At 43.6% G+C, this 14429-nt stretch overlaps 1 protein-coding gene and 1 non-coding gene across 7 annotated transcripts in view; both read left to right on the top strand.

Moving 5' to 3' along the window:
- The window catches only part of FARS2 (phenylalanyl-tRNA synthetase 2, mitochondrial), a 460578-nt gene that overhangs the window by 222683 nt on the left and 223466 nt on the right, over nt 1-14429 (top strand). The window lies entirely within an intron of this gene.
- On the top strand, nt 13868-13981 carry LOC148092508 (small nucleolar RNA SNORA76). Its single transcript, XR_015715108.1, has one exon. It is a non-coding gene; the product is annotated as a small nucleolar RNA SNORA76 (small nucleolar RNA).

Here is a 14429-nt window from a genome sequence, read left to right as displayed (position 1 = left end):
GTTCCTAATACTCCTTTCTGCATATTGGAAAAGTTATTTCATTAAAATTATCAGTGACACACACCCCCTCTCCAAAATTACTATGACTTGGTTTTGCACTTTGATCCCCTCCCCTACCAGCTGACTCCTCTACTGACTTTTTCCCCCAGTTACTTTGGCCACACCACATAAAACTATGTATTTCTTTTCCTTCTTATGTTTTTAAAATTTTATTTGAGGGGAGTTGTTAATGTCACTCTACTTAACATTGTTTTTTAATGTATTGCATGTTTTTCTGGTTGCTGTGTAGCAGAGTGTATTATTCAAATGGGTCACTTGTCACTTAGATGATTTCAGATGATGATTTGAGGCTGGTGTTATAGGAGCAAGTCTAAGATGATTAAAAGTGAGACCTTATAAGATGTTTAGCATTCAGAATATTATTTCAGCCAAGTAGGAGGAGTTTGGGGAAGTTAGTGAATTTGCTCTACCTAAAAGCTGGAGATCTGTGTATAGCATACAGGAGATAGGGCGTGTATTACTCTGCCAGGGCTGCCATAACAAAGTGCCACAGGCTGGGTGGCTAAAAAAAACAAATTTATTTCCTCAGAGTTCTGAAGTCCAAGATCAAGGTGTTAACAGGGTTGGTTTTTTCTGAGTCGTCTCTGGTGTCTGTCCGTCTTCCCTCTGGGCCTGTCTGAGTCCTAATCTTTCTTTATAAGGACACAGGGCCTATTGGATTTTGTCTATTTCAGTGGCCTCAGTTTACCTGATTATCTCTTTAAAGACCCCACATCCAGTACAGCCAGATTTGAGGTACTTAGCATTAGGACTTCAGCATGTGAATAGGGGGTGCACAAGGGGTGACTAAACTTGAATCTCGTGACTGAGTAGTGTTTAATGGAAATATGAAATTAAGAACAACTACCTTATAGGATGGTACTGAGAGTTAAATGAAGTCTTGTATGTGAAGGTTTAAAAACTCTGAATTCCTACTAATAAGAATGATAGTGTCATTTTCATTGTCACATAACATAACAGTAAATGTAGTGGTTATTATAATATAAAAATGATAATGTTATTTGAAATGGCCAAATCCATGTTAGAAATGAAAAGGTTTGGGCTTATGATACCTTTCCGGAAGGCCCGGAGAAACTAGTGCCCGCCTGGGAGGAAATCAGTGCTGGGGTGGGGCGAGTGGGCAGCGTCCTCGCAACCCGGCCGAGTCCTGAGCAGGGCTGAAGAGTGGGGCTTTTTGCCGAGTCAGCTGACAGTGAAGTTCTTAATGCGAGATGAAGGACAAACTAAACTGTATCTTAAATGATTGACTGTCATGGATTAAATGTCGGAAACATGAGTAAAACGAACATTGTGTTCTATTGCTAATAATAGAATCGAAATGTTTTACCAAACATTATTTCACACCTCCAGTAAAAAGCCTGTATCAGCTAGTACCGTGGTAAGTAAGGTATTAACATTGAAAATGAATGCCAGTAGCATCATTCAGACGCCTTACAGTTTCCTGAATATGTTTTAAATGTCTTCCCAAAGTTATACTGATTGAGAGCTAAATATGTAATTTTATTACTCTTAGTTTCATTTTAAGTAGAATTTTAGAAAATTTCTGCTTTAAAGGTGTAATCCCTTAATTTATTTTCCTCTACCCAAGATAAGTAATTCATTGACCTTTCATTGTAATAGGAGCTAGAGCATCTGAAGCCAATTAAGTGTTTTCCATTATAGTTCATGGGGAACAAATAGTTTTCAGTCCCCTTTGTGCAAACTGCTATAATTTGAGGATCGTGTGGCTAACTGCACAGCTCTGGAGCCAGTTTGGAGAGGAATAAAATCCCCTGTCAGACACACCTCCCTGCCTGCCATGCGGGGACTCCGGGCCACCGGGTCTCTCCCGAGGGTTTGGGACTTACATGCTGGTTGAGTTAGGCAATTTGATACGACCTACGGTTTCCCTGAATGGGATTTAGGACAAATCTTAAAGGATAGGAAGTGACTGGTTTTTGTTTCATATTTCAGGGTTCTAAATTGGGGACACAGCCCCCTCTAATAACGTAGTTGGTTCTAGATGACCTTAGAAGGGATGTTTATTTCACTGGTAGATTCTTTACCCTCTGTATTTTTCTCCTTTTGTCCTTGTCATCAAGCTTTTGGCTGTTTTATTTTTCAGCCTTTACTCAAGAGTGCCAACAGGGGAAAAGGGATGCCAGGGTGGAAACTGGGTCAGCCAGGGTCACTGTTCGACAGACTGAGGGAGCCTATTTTACTTGTCATATTGTGACCTTCGTTTCCTCTTTAGACTTCGGATGGCATGAGGGAGGAATCTGTTCATCTCCGTGCTCCTAACCACAGAGACACCCCCACACCAGACAGTCAGTAGATGTTATCGGAGTTTGTTGTTGAATTAGATTTATGATCCATGTAGTTTTGTTTTCAGTTTCCACAAAGAATAAACTTGGCTTTGTCTTGCCCACAGCCAACTCCTCAGCCCTCCTCAGAGCCGCTCCCACTCTGCCAGCCGCACTTAGAGACTGCTCAGGTTGAATTCCTGTTTTTTCACAGTAGGATCGCAGTGTGAAGACAAGGTTAAGATCACTGAGTAAGCAGAGGGGCTGCTCAGTTAAGTTGAGAGAACCTGGAACGGAATGTACCAGGATGCTAGAATTTCAGTGGGCATTTGCATTTCCACTGAGACAGGCAGTGCCTTTTTCTTATTGAAGAGTTTGGGGTGAGGTGTAGGTTGATTGGGGATGCGCCCAACTTTTCACTGGCAGCTTTCTAACCTGGCTCTGGCCAAAGTGAACCACAAGGAACCCAAGAGTTTGGAGCAACCACCTTTCCTTAGAGAGAAGTACCTTGGGTTAGACAAAGGTGAAGCAAGTCCAGCCATGTGGTACTTCCCCAGTGGTTTTGGTGGGGAGGTGCAGTCACATCTTCGTGAGGTGAAGACCGCACGTGGGAGTTTCTCAGACCTAACTCACATGAAGAAGGGCAACATGGTGGAAAAGAAAGAGTAGTTGAGAATGAAATTAAGTGGCTCGATTTCTGATCTCAGATCTGCCACCAATTGTGTCTGTGACCTTGGAGCAAGTCAGTTAATCTCTCTGGGCCTCAACACCCTTCTCCATAAGTTGAGTAAGTTAAATGGATTATAACTAATGGTTGCTGCTTTTAAATTCTATGCATTTAGAAAATATGCACGTAGGAAATTCACAGTTCCCCTAAGTTCTCAGTGTTTGGGGATAGAGTTCTCAGTGTTTGCTGTAGTTCACACTTCGGGATCATTTTCTCCCAGTTTGGTTCCTTTTGGCTTGATGACATCATTGCATGCAGAAATAGAAAACTGGTACAAGGCCCTGTATCCACTTCCACGTGCCAGAGTGTTTGATGAGATCACATGTTGCTCTTTTACTTTGCAAAACTAAGTCTGGCTCAAATAGTAGTCACTAACTACTTGAACTTTGGGTACAGCAATGACCTATAGTTCCTGTTCATTTTGTGTTGGTTTTCAGCTTTCTTGATGTGCTTATTTCCTTCTCACTGCCTTCTTTCTTCCCTCTGCATAAATGATTATAAGGGAGCATCTGAAATTTTGGCAGAAGCAAATGCCAGTTGTACCAAGCTGAGGTAGCAATTCTAGGGGCAGTGTCCTTTGCAAATGTGTTGTTTTATGAAGATATAATTTTTACATGATTCTTTGCATCAGCAGTTTTGCCATTTGACATCATTTAAAAAGCCTATTGGGTATGTGATCCAATTCTGTTATTCAGCTGTGCTGCCCTTTCCCTCCCCCGTCTCCTCCAGGAGACTTTATTTCCTCCGGCTTGGAAAGTGTGTGTGGTACAGTGAGAAATTCTGTCCACTTGGGTGCTGCATTTTCACCAGCATCTGTGAGAAACAGGCTGATGTGGAGGCTGAGAAAGTATTCATAGAAATACTGCTTTTCTCAAGGCTGCTTATAGCTGCCTGTGATTTTATTGAATCAGTGCAGACTAAATAAGATTTGAGGAAGAGGGTAACACATGAAAAGGTGCCTTTCCTGCACAACCCAAGGGAATCCAGGCAAGAATGGAGCCAAGCCAGGTGCTTCAGGTGGAAGCTTCCTAAGGGGAGGTCTGTGCTGTTTCCTTCCAGGGTATTCCCGTCAGAGCAGAGCCAGGTGCAGGCCTGCCTGGCACCAGGTTGTGCCTAAGGAAGATACCAGGCTACTGTGCTTAAGGGCACAGACTCCAGAGTCAGACAGACCTGGATTTTATTTCTGAGGGAGTCAGGGCGCTTTGGCTGTAAGCCACAGAAACCAGTTTTGGCTAACTGAAATTGAGATGGGGTGGGTTAGAAGGTATTAAAAGGACACTGAGTAACTCATAGAATTAGTGAGGGCTCAAACAGTGAGCCTCAAGGATAGGAACCAAGGTAGCGCTGGGATCTAGGACAGCCTCTCCAAGGCGATGCCACTGGAATGACTTAAGGAAGCACTTTTTGTCCCTGTGACATTTCACTCAAGGTCCAAATCCCTGAGAGAGAGGTGATTGGTCTTGCTTTGCTCTTTTGGGGGGGGTGGAGGGTCGGTAGGGGGTCATAGTGATTAACATGTACCAGGTTAATTCACCCGAAGAAAATTGGGCTGCCCTTATCAAAAGAAGGGTTTGGGTTGCTAGGCAGACTAAACCAACACATGGTATATGATATCAATGAATCCTGCCACTCAGCATGTTAGTATCTGAGTCTTGGGTAAAACCTCAAAGACTTGGGTAATGCCTCGAATACCTTAGCTTTGTACTAAGAAAACTGAAAGAAATCAGTCTGCCAAAGAAATGAGACCCATTTCATAGCTGTGCTCACTGGGGGTATTAAAAAGGTGATTCCTGTAAAGCTCTTAGCATGTGCCTTCTAGTTAGTAAGTACCCACTTGGCGATTTTTGGCTATGTTAGTTACATTTTCTTAGCAGAGTTATTTATTAGAGGGGTGACCCACACACATGTCAGGCCAGCCCCAGTTTATGCCTTTATACCTTCCAAATTAACATGGTCTTGGATTTCTCATTAACATTTTTCCCCCCGAGATTTAATCAGTTTATTTTTGCTTTAAATTGTATTGCTTTATAAAAAATTGTTTGTTGTTGACACTATTGCAGATGTTCCCTATTTTCTCCCCTTGGCCCACCTCCATCCAGCCCCCACCCCTCTTCCCTTGGCCCTCCTCACACTGTTGTCTGTGTCCATGGGCTACGCATACATGTTCTTTAGCTAATCCCTTCACCTTCCTTTTTCATTTATTGATTTTGGAGAGAGAGAGAAACATCGGCTTGTTGTTCCATCTATTCATGCTTTCACTGGTTGCTTCCTGTATGTGCCCTGCTCTGGATCGAACCCACAACCTTAGTTTATCTGGACAATGCTCCAACCAACTGAACTCCTCAGCCAGGGCTTGGATTTCTCATTTTAAAAATAAAATAGCATTATTGTTGGTTGCATTAGTATAATCCAGGATGGGCTTGATAGACCTTTGCTTTGCTCTTCCAGCTCTGCCCTGGTGGCCACCAGTAGCCTATGAGATACATGTGCAGTGAGCAGCATTCTCCGTGAAATCTGAATCTGACCAGCAATACCCTTCCTGCCTTTTCCCAAGCCTTCTAGATGCAGCTTATCCAACAGTGCCCTTTCAGGATGGCGTGCAGGGCGTTCTCAGCGAAGGAGAGCGCACTGGGCCCCCACTCCTCCCAGTCCAGCACGGTGGGGGGGGAGGTATAGGTGCTGCCAGCCACGTGGTCTGTGAGCCAGCTGCGCCAGGGCCCATGCCATAGCTCCCAGGACACGTGCCCCTGGCCTTCAGTCAGCTGGACAGTGAGAACTGTAACAAACCATAGGCTGCAGCGAGTGCAGGAAAGAGGTAAGCAGCTCTGTAGTCAGGCCTATAGATAGAGAAGGTAGTACTTGTTACAGGGGTTTGGCGCCTTGTATGGGGTATAACTGAAGCTATTCATTTATTTTACTTTTTAGTAATTTCTTATTTTTTTTAAATAAACCCTTTAATAGCAATTATGTCTCCCCCACCAAAAAAGTACCCTTTTTAAGAAAAAATGAATTACCAGATTTCCATTTTTCAAAAACATTGACAGTGAATGTGTACCCTGTCGATACTGACCATTCACATGAGGGTCATAACAGTGTCACTGGCCATGAGGAACCCACACACCTGGTGCAGAAGCTTTGGCATCCATCCTAAAAATTCCAAAGATGAGAGTTTAACACATGCAGCATTTTTACGTATTGTTTTCTGAAGAATGGCTTTTCATTTAGATCGAATAGCTGTTCTAAGTTCATTTCACTCATCTTAGAGTTCAAGTTTTCTTGTACAAATGTAAAAACTGCAGTTGTAGTTAATATCTTGGCTCCATTAGCAAGAGAACTTGACAAACCATTGTGATCATGCCAGTTTTGTGTAGTCACCTTAAATATGCAAGTAGAAAATTAAATTAATTCCAGTAAGTTCTCAGCTTTTTTTCTCATCCAATTCATGAGATCAAAGGAAAGCTTTCAGAGGTTCATTCTGTCTAAGAAAACACATCTGGTGTTATTGTACTTACGACTGTAATTCTAATACAAAAGTTCAGCATTTATGGGCAAATTATTTAGTTTTGCAATGATAATGTATTAAAATTTTTGTGGAGCACAATGTTTTAATAAAAACAACACTCTTATTAGTAGATTTAGAAAAGTGAAGCAGAAATATAGTTGGAATTGATTATGAGTATTATCTATATCTCACTATAATGTTTTTGCAACAAAGCTGAAGTTATGTACAAAAAAAAACTACATCATTTTGGCGAGCACACACTTGCTGTCTTTGCTGCCTCTCATCAGCTGAATTTTAGCAATGTATCAGACTTTGAAAAACTAATTTGTATCTCGCCTAACTATCCCTCAATGTTATTGAAAGTAGGATTCCTTTACATTTGTCTGCATTTTTCCCCCAAAACCAGTTAGAAATATTTTAAAAAGCATTCATTTAATGGAACTCCAAAAGCATCAGCATTTGTAGCTTTTAGAGAATTGTAATTACTAAGAACAAGACCTGAAAATGAGAAGATACTATAATATATTATCACAAAAGCAGATGGACTGAAAAATTTATGTGATGAGGGCCCAAGGGCCCACAAAATTTAATTTTTAAATTCCATAATTCTGATTTAGAGTAGCTGTACTATGGAAAGAATGTTTTTGATGTAACTTCTGTATTTAATTGGAAAAATTTTATGTTGTAGCACAATAGAATGACATTGAGATGGTTTATAATATTGCCTCATTTGAATTTGGCAAAACATTAAAAAGAATCACAAATAGACATAATTTATATGAAGAGCCTGGTCTTGTTAACATAGTTGGTAAAGATCTATATAGTCTGAGTTGGTGCAGAACAACAGTTCCTTTGCAAGTATTATGACAAATATTTATGCACCACATTAAAAATAGAATTGATAATTCTCCACTTGGTAGGACTGCTCTGAGCTTATCACGCAATCTCAGAGGGTGTTTTCAAAAATCAAAACTAGGGTGGGCTTCACAGAAGAGTCAATTGAAGATGCCAACAATCTCAAGTTGTACAAAATTTAACTTCAAAGAAGATTGCAGGCAATTTCCTGAAAAAAAAATTAAAATGCTGAGGCCATGTACTTTTAGAAAAACACTAGGAATGAAACTAAAAAGGTGTATGCACAGTTATATGAAACTGAACAAAGTTTGTAAATGTATGCCAAGACCAATTATTGATCCTATTACTTTTAAAGGTTCATGAAATTAACAGAAGTTTTTCTATTTTGCTTTAATATACAGACTTTTCTTTTTTAAAATTTTGTTTTTGGAAATACTTTCTGAGTAAAGTGATTCTAATAGGTCCATTAATATAAGAAAACTAGTTTTTCAATAAACAATTATTTTAAAAAATTAGTTTAATTATCTGTCACACCCATTTTCACTCTCAAAATGGACTTGGTTTGAATCATAAATTATACAGATATTTTATTCATTAACAGCTTTGGTGACTCTTTAGGTTGAAACATGCAGGATTCATCGCGTTCAGATCAGGTTGTAAGGGGATTGCTGTCTCGGTAACCCGTTCCCTCCGGGTTCCTTCACCCGCCCAGCGTGGGCCTCAGCCCAGTCGTGCCTTGGCCAGTTGGCTGCACCGCCCCTCTTCCCTAATTGATTAGCGCCAGGCCGTCTCCATCGGAGAGTCGGCAGGATTGGGCCCCTGCCCAGGCTGGGGCAGTAACATACTTTGCTCAGGAGTTTTGGATTTAATACAACACATTTTCCAGTGTCTTTTCAGTGCCTGCAGCTATCATATGTGAAGCCAGGGAGCATTTGGTGGCCATGTGTTTCAGACTTTGGGCTTGAGCGTCAGCAGACAGAGACAGAGGAAAGCAGATGCAGAGTGAGAGGCAGGATAATATTTAATTTCCCGGGTGCGGTTTTTCCTGAGGATCCCCTTAGGGTTCCACCACTCACCTGAACATTTTTAGAGTAAATTAACCTTTTGCTTTTGTGAATTCAAGTTTAATTGCTATCAGTTGCAACCAGAAGAGTCATTTCTTACTCTCCTGAGTTTGAGGCATATTAAGAGTATGACACCAAAGCAGATGGAGGAAACAGACTGGCAACTTCATTTCTCCTACGCTCATTGGACAGCCTGGTTTCGCATCACCGTCTGAGAGGATGCGCTCTCCCGCCCTGCCACCTCGGTCCTTCTTCTGCAGCCCCCCTAACGGAACGGCGGGGGAGTTGGCACAACAGGCCTAGTCCCTCATCTGGCTGAGGTGGAAGCATAGGGAAAAAGCAGACTCCTACTGTTGGAAGTCTTTTCATAGATTAGCCCCACCCCACCCAGGAGTATGGACCGGTCAGGTAACTTACTCCTTCTACAGGGGTTCAGTAATGGGTGGAGTAAGAGGTCAGAAGTTGCTCTACTGAAAACTTCTCTTCAGGTGGAAATGCAAGGCCAGCAGAAAGGAGGGCACTCCACCACGAGTCGGAACCTAAACTCTCAAGATTAGTGAATGCCAGCGTTCAGATAGTTGGGTGAGTGCGTGGGCCTGGGGTAAGGCTGAGGACCAGCCAGCCCAGCCAATCCCTCGCACACCACCTGTCCTAAAGCTGTATTCTGTTTACGATTCTGTGCGCACCTCCTTGCGTTTTTGTCTCTAGCACCTCCCACCACGGCCTGAAGATTTCTAATGTGTCATTCTACGGCTAGCATTTCCAGACGGTCAGCTGGAATTCGTAATACTTGCTGCTGACATTACGAATGACGCTTTGGGCCTGGGGAGGACCTGCTGTAGGAGGGACAGAGCAGATTTGGCTAGTAGATGTGGCAGCAGGTGAGAAAAGCCATCTGTTGCAGTGGTTAATCTTTTAGGTATTTGTGAAAAATTCCTCTGAAAGTTTGTGAACAATAAGATGGCAGGAGAAATCTGACTGTAACAATACATCTTTGGTGTTGCTCTTGGCGATTGAGAGCTTTCCACAGAGAGAGGCTAAAAAGCTAACTATGTATTTAAGTCTGCCCCTCTTTCCTGGATGTGTATCTACTGTAAATGCTTTGATATTTCAACCCAGGGTTACTTTTTCCCGGTTTTGTACATTGGAGCGCACATGCACTGCTGTTTGGAGTTTCAGATCTTTCTGAAAACTGATCCACACAGACACCTCACCTCTCCAGCCTTTTCCTGCCACCTACCTCCTCTGTGAATACCGTGCTCGCAGACTTTCAAAGACAGGGGTTTCAGAAACCTGGCAGCCAAAAATCGATGTCGCCTAAGCATTAGCAGTGTGGTTGACAATAGCGTCACTTACCTCTGCATTGCCTGACTAGCTTTCCCGTTGTTAAGTGTGGTCGTGCTGGCTAACTCTGGCTTAGAAACGGCACACGCAGCTGAAACGTGTATGTGCAAAACCCGCAAAACCCACTTGGGGTCTGAGGCATCACTTCTTGCCTATGGTACCAATTCATGAAAAAGCAGCTCTTTTTTTCCTAAAGGCTGATGTTTTGCTCCTTTTGACTTAAAATGACTAAAAATGAGTTTGAAGCACGTTCCGTTTCATCTTTTTTCAGTTTTTAATATTCACTACTTTCATTCATGGTTGAAAAAGCAGAGAGAAGTGGAAGGGCCCAGACAAGCATGAGTAATTGGTGGGCTGGGCTGGTCTGGGAGACGGGGCTCTCGATGGTTTTAAGCCAACATGAGACTAGCTTTTAGGAGAGGCAGAGGTTATGATTGGAGCTTAGTTTTAAAATTGGGATAATTTTCCAGCGGCCGGCCTGGCAGCCAGTGATCTCTGCGGTAGGAGGTCAGTGACCAAGGGCGCTGCTGGCGCGTCAGGACGTGTGGAGAGAAGCGGAGACCAGAGAAACAAGGAGACATACAGAGCAGGGAGAACATCCGTAGCCTTTCTTAGGGATTTTACAGCAAGACTTGTTGTTTTGTTGAAAGTACAGCAGTTCCCAGAACAGTATATTTAGAAACATTCAGCCTCTTAGAGACCTGACCATCCACATGGGGTCTGAGCTGGACAGACATGCCAGACTATGCCCCGCTGGAGGAGCTGCCGTTTTCTTCCCAAATCCACAGTATCTGGTGAGCAGGTGATGAGGAGCTCAGGTTTTTCACGTGTAGGTACAGACAGCGAAGAAGCCATTAGGTTTCACTAGAGCGGAGTATACTTTGTACCTCACAGTTAGTTATTTTTAGGTCCTCTCCTTATTACCTAGCACTGCAGCACACCTTCCATATCCCACCCGGGGCTTATACACTGCTTGAGGAGATAAATGGCAGAAGTGTGAAGTGCCTTGAATAGGTAAGTATGTGGTATAAACTATAGGTGCCATGTGCACGGAGACAGGAGTCTTTTGCCTTGACTTTAGATGGTCCGCCTGTTGAGATCTGGTATCATTTTGGAAACCACACCTCAGAGGGGATCACCCCCCAGATGAATTCCTCTCTGAGGAATCTCTCTTCTAGTCTTTTCCTAATTTATTTTTTGTCACAACTGGAATCTATAAGGTAGGCAGATAATTCAGTAGGAAATGAGCTGGGAGTGAGTGAGCACAGGCTGAGCAAAGGGCAGAGTGTGGAGTGCCCAGGGGACCTGTGGACCATGAGGAGGCCAGGGGAGCAGAGCCTGTGGTCCAGGGGCGGAGAGCTCAGGGGGTGTGAGCAGTGCTGAGTGTGGCAGTCAGAAGAGGGACAGACATCCGACTTGGGAGCCCTGAAAGGTAAAATTAGGAAATTGGCTTTGGTGGCAGTTAAGAGGATGTAGGTCCTTGGGCAAGGGTTTGAGAGGATTCAATGTGATCAGCGGAGCAGAAGCAGCAGTGTGCAGGATGAGTTCCAGAGGGAAGGTATCCCAAATCATGAAGGAGGAGAGCTTGAATCACAGTGCTATCATTGGAAGTAAGAGGGCATTATTAAGTTAACAGTCTTTGGGAAGAATAAATGGCAGTATTTAGTGATAAACATAAGATAGGAATCAGCAAACCTTTTCTGTAAAGGACCAGATAGTAAATGTTTTCAGCTCTGTGGGCCTGTCTCCAGCTGGTCTTTGTCACTACTCAGCTGGTCTTTGTCTGCCACTGAAGTGTGAAAGCATCCACAGACAATAGATAGGCTAGGCTGGGCATGGCTCGATTAGGCCCAAGGGCCGTAGTTTCCAATCCATGATATAAGGCGTAAAAAACGAAAACTTTTTAGCCCTAGGGAATCGAAAGGACATTGGGTATAGGTTGGTGACCCCAAAACCAACCCTATTGTTGTGAACACTTCCTTTCTGACATACCAAATACTCGGCATTGCCCAATCCCACCTACCTCAGCCTTCCTTAGCGTGGAACTCCAGGACAACCCACTGTTCCAGCTGCACCGCCGTCTGATAAATGGTTCCCAGCTCACATTATGCAGCTGATGAAAATGTCACAAAGGAATTTCAGTAAGCATACTGGCGAAATGAGCTGATTGTGACAGAACAACATTGGCCCAGGCTTTTACAATATCGATGGAGCGCAGAAAATGAGAGACAGACTCGAAGGGTGCAGATGTGTGGAAAGTGGGTTTTAAGGATAGGGCGAGGGGTCCTTATAACATCTAAGTGACTTACTTTCCCAGGGAGTAGGTGATGAGTGAGAAAGATGTCAGGAGGGTAATACATCGAGCTTGATGCTGGAGTTGTGAAGTGGTGGCACATAAGGAGGGTAGGCAGAGCGTCAGGACTGTTCTCGGGACGTGGGCGGCTGCTTTATGTGGACCTGCTGCAGTGCACTGTCTTCTTGTTGTTGTTTTAAACAGGTTACTGGGAAGAGCGTTATCCACAATACGGTATCTATATATACCAGCACATAACACGCGTCTCCTGATTTTGTTTTCTTATTTAATGTGGAGCTCTGTCTGGTGTTGTTAATTGTAATTTTAGCTTTTTGTGAGGCCTGCAGGTGCGGGTAGGGGCTACAGAGATTATCATCGGGATAGATGGCAAGGAGGGGCAGCGACTGCAGAGTTTTCAGGGGAGGCCGAGGATAGGCTGGCTTATTTCTTCCCCTTCCCCTTTCTTTTTAAGCAGAGACTGTGCCTCATTTCATTTTTCTAATTCAGTGATTCTGTGGTTATCTAAAGAGGGAGCATGACTGTTCTCAGGGGTGGCGGATGTGTTGTGTGATCACTTCGGGGTGGCCTCCCTTGGTCCCTTTGCCTTCTCCCCACATGATTCCATCCTGTCCAGCTTCCTTCCATGAAACCTTCTCAGAGCCACGGAGCCAAAGCACTTTCTACTTGTTCAGACTTTAAAGGACACTTTTTCTGAACCTTTCTATCGGCACAGCGTAGCCTGTCTTTCCTCTTGTCTTTAGCTTCTGAAGTTCTCCAAAGCAGTGTGTATGGCGTCTCGCAGAATGAGAGGGGGGAGTTTGAGCTGTTTGAGCGCAGAGCATGTGTCTTACCTGTGTGATCTCTGTGCCTCGTAGAGAGTCCGGCACACTGACCAGTGTGTGCTGAGTGAGCAAATGCGCACGTGGCTGGAGAAACAAAGCAGTGAGCTGCACCGCATAGATAGTGGAGTGGGTTCTGAGCGTCATTCTTGACTCCTGCCGCCAGCCTCCTCATCTGCTGGAGATTCACTGCCAGGGGAGTTGAACTCACAAAAATAATATCCAGATGGAAAAATGAGCTGCTATTTATTAATGGCTGGGCCGATGTCCAGAAAGCCCCTCCATCTGTGCAGGGCTTTTTTTATAGGCATGTTTGGGCCTAGAATCCAGTGAGTTCTCCTATTTCCTCTCCTCCTCAGGGCTACTGAGAGCAGGAGGATGGGAGCCAGAGTTTTTCTCCTGCCCTCTCCCCTGAGCTCAGAGAGAGCTGAAGATACCTTCACTCTGAAGACTCAGTGAGCAGGACGCAAGGAGGGCAAGTGTTTCACGTGCCCACCCCAGACTGGCTGGACTTGCTGGTCAAGGCCAGTCAGTAAGAGGAAGAGTAGAGGGGTAGAAGCAATGACAAGAAAGAATACCAGATGCCCCCGTGATGTTTTCCGTGAGCAGGTTTTCAGAAATTTGAGATTTTCTTGTAGGTGAAAACGAGGAAAGTGAAAGCAGTTGTGCTGGTGAGGAATCACCTATAAATTTTACGTAAATAACTTTCCAAATACGTATAAATCATGAAGTTACATAAAATCATTTTGATTTCATTATGTTAACATTAATAAATTTTAATTTTCAGGTGCATGTGCCCAAAGGCCTCAAGGCTCTTAAACACAAAATAATCAAAAAACTAATTAATCACAAATGGGCAACTTTCTCAAATAACTGTAAGGACAGTACAATTAAGACCCATGCACTGCCTTTGAGCCCCCACTGTGTCTGCGCGTGGCGTGGGGGGTGAGCAAGCGCTGTGCATAACTGGGCAGTTGCTCCTTGCCAGAGGCCCTTTTAGGTGTGAGCAACAAGAGGGTCGGGGGGTGTGGGGGGAGGTTAGAAAAAGAAAGAAAGAATACCCTATGTACAAAGTAGAGTAAAAGTGCTTAGATGTACAAGAAACTTAATTACAAGCATTAAAAACCAAAAAGAAAAGCAGAAGTCTCATTTCCTAGGCTAGGTAATATCTCCAAATGTATTTGGGGAAAAACTGAAAATAAGGGTGATTTCAGAGGCCTGTGGCCTTAAGTGGGCCTTTTCTCTGCCTTCCTTATGAAACTCATCCTCTTGGGCCTCTTCAGGCCGATGAATCTTGACTCTTACGTCTCTTATATTATTTCTTCCAGCTATGAGAGGCCTAGAAATCTGATAAGCATGACTTTTATTCCTCCAAGTGCCTGCTGAGAACCTTAAATAGAATAGGGGCAGTTCAGGGCTTGTAAAATGACCCGAGAGACCTCTCTCCATGGGTGCATATTTGT

Source organism: Miniopterus natalensis, chromosome 9 (genome assembly GCF_054644295.1).
Source record: "Miniopterus natalensis isolate mMinNat1 chromosome 9, mMinNat1.hap1, whole genome shotgun sequence".
Taxonomy (NCBI): Eukaryota; Metazoa; Chordata; class Mammalia; order Chiroptera; family Miniopteridae; genus Miniopterus; species Miniopterus natalensis.
Note: the sequence above shows the minus strand (reverse complement) of the source record. Positions and strands in the feature narration are given on the sequence as shown.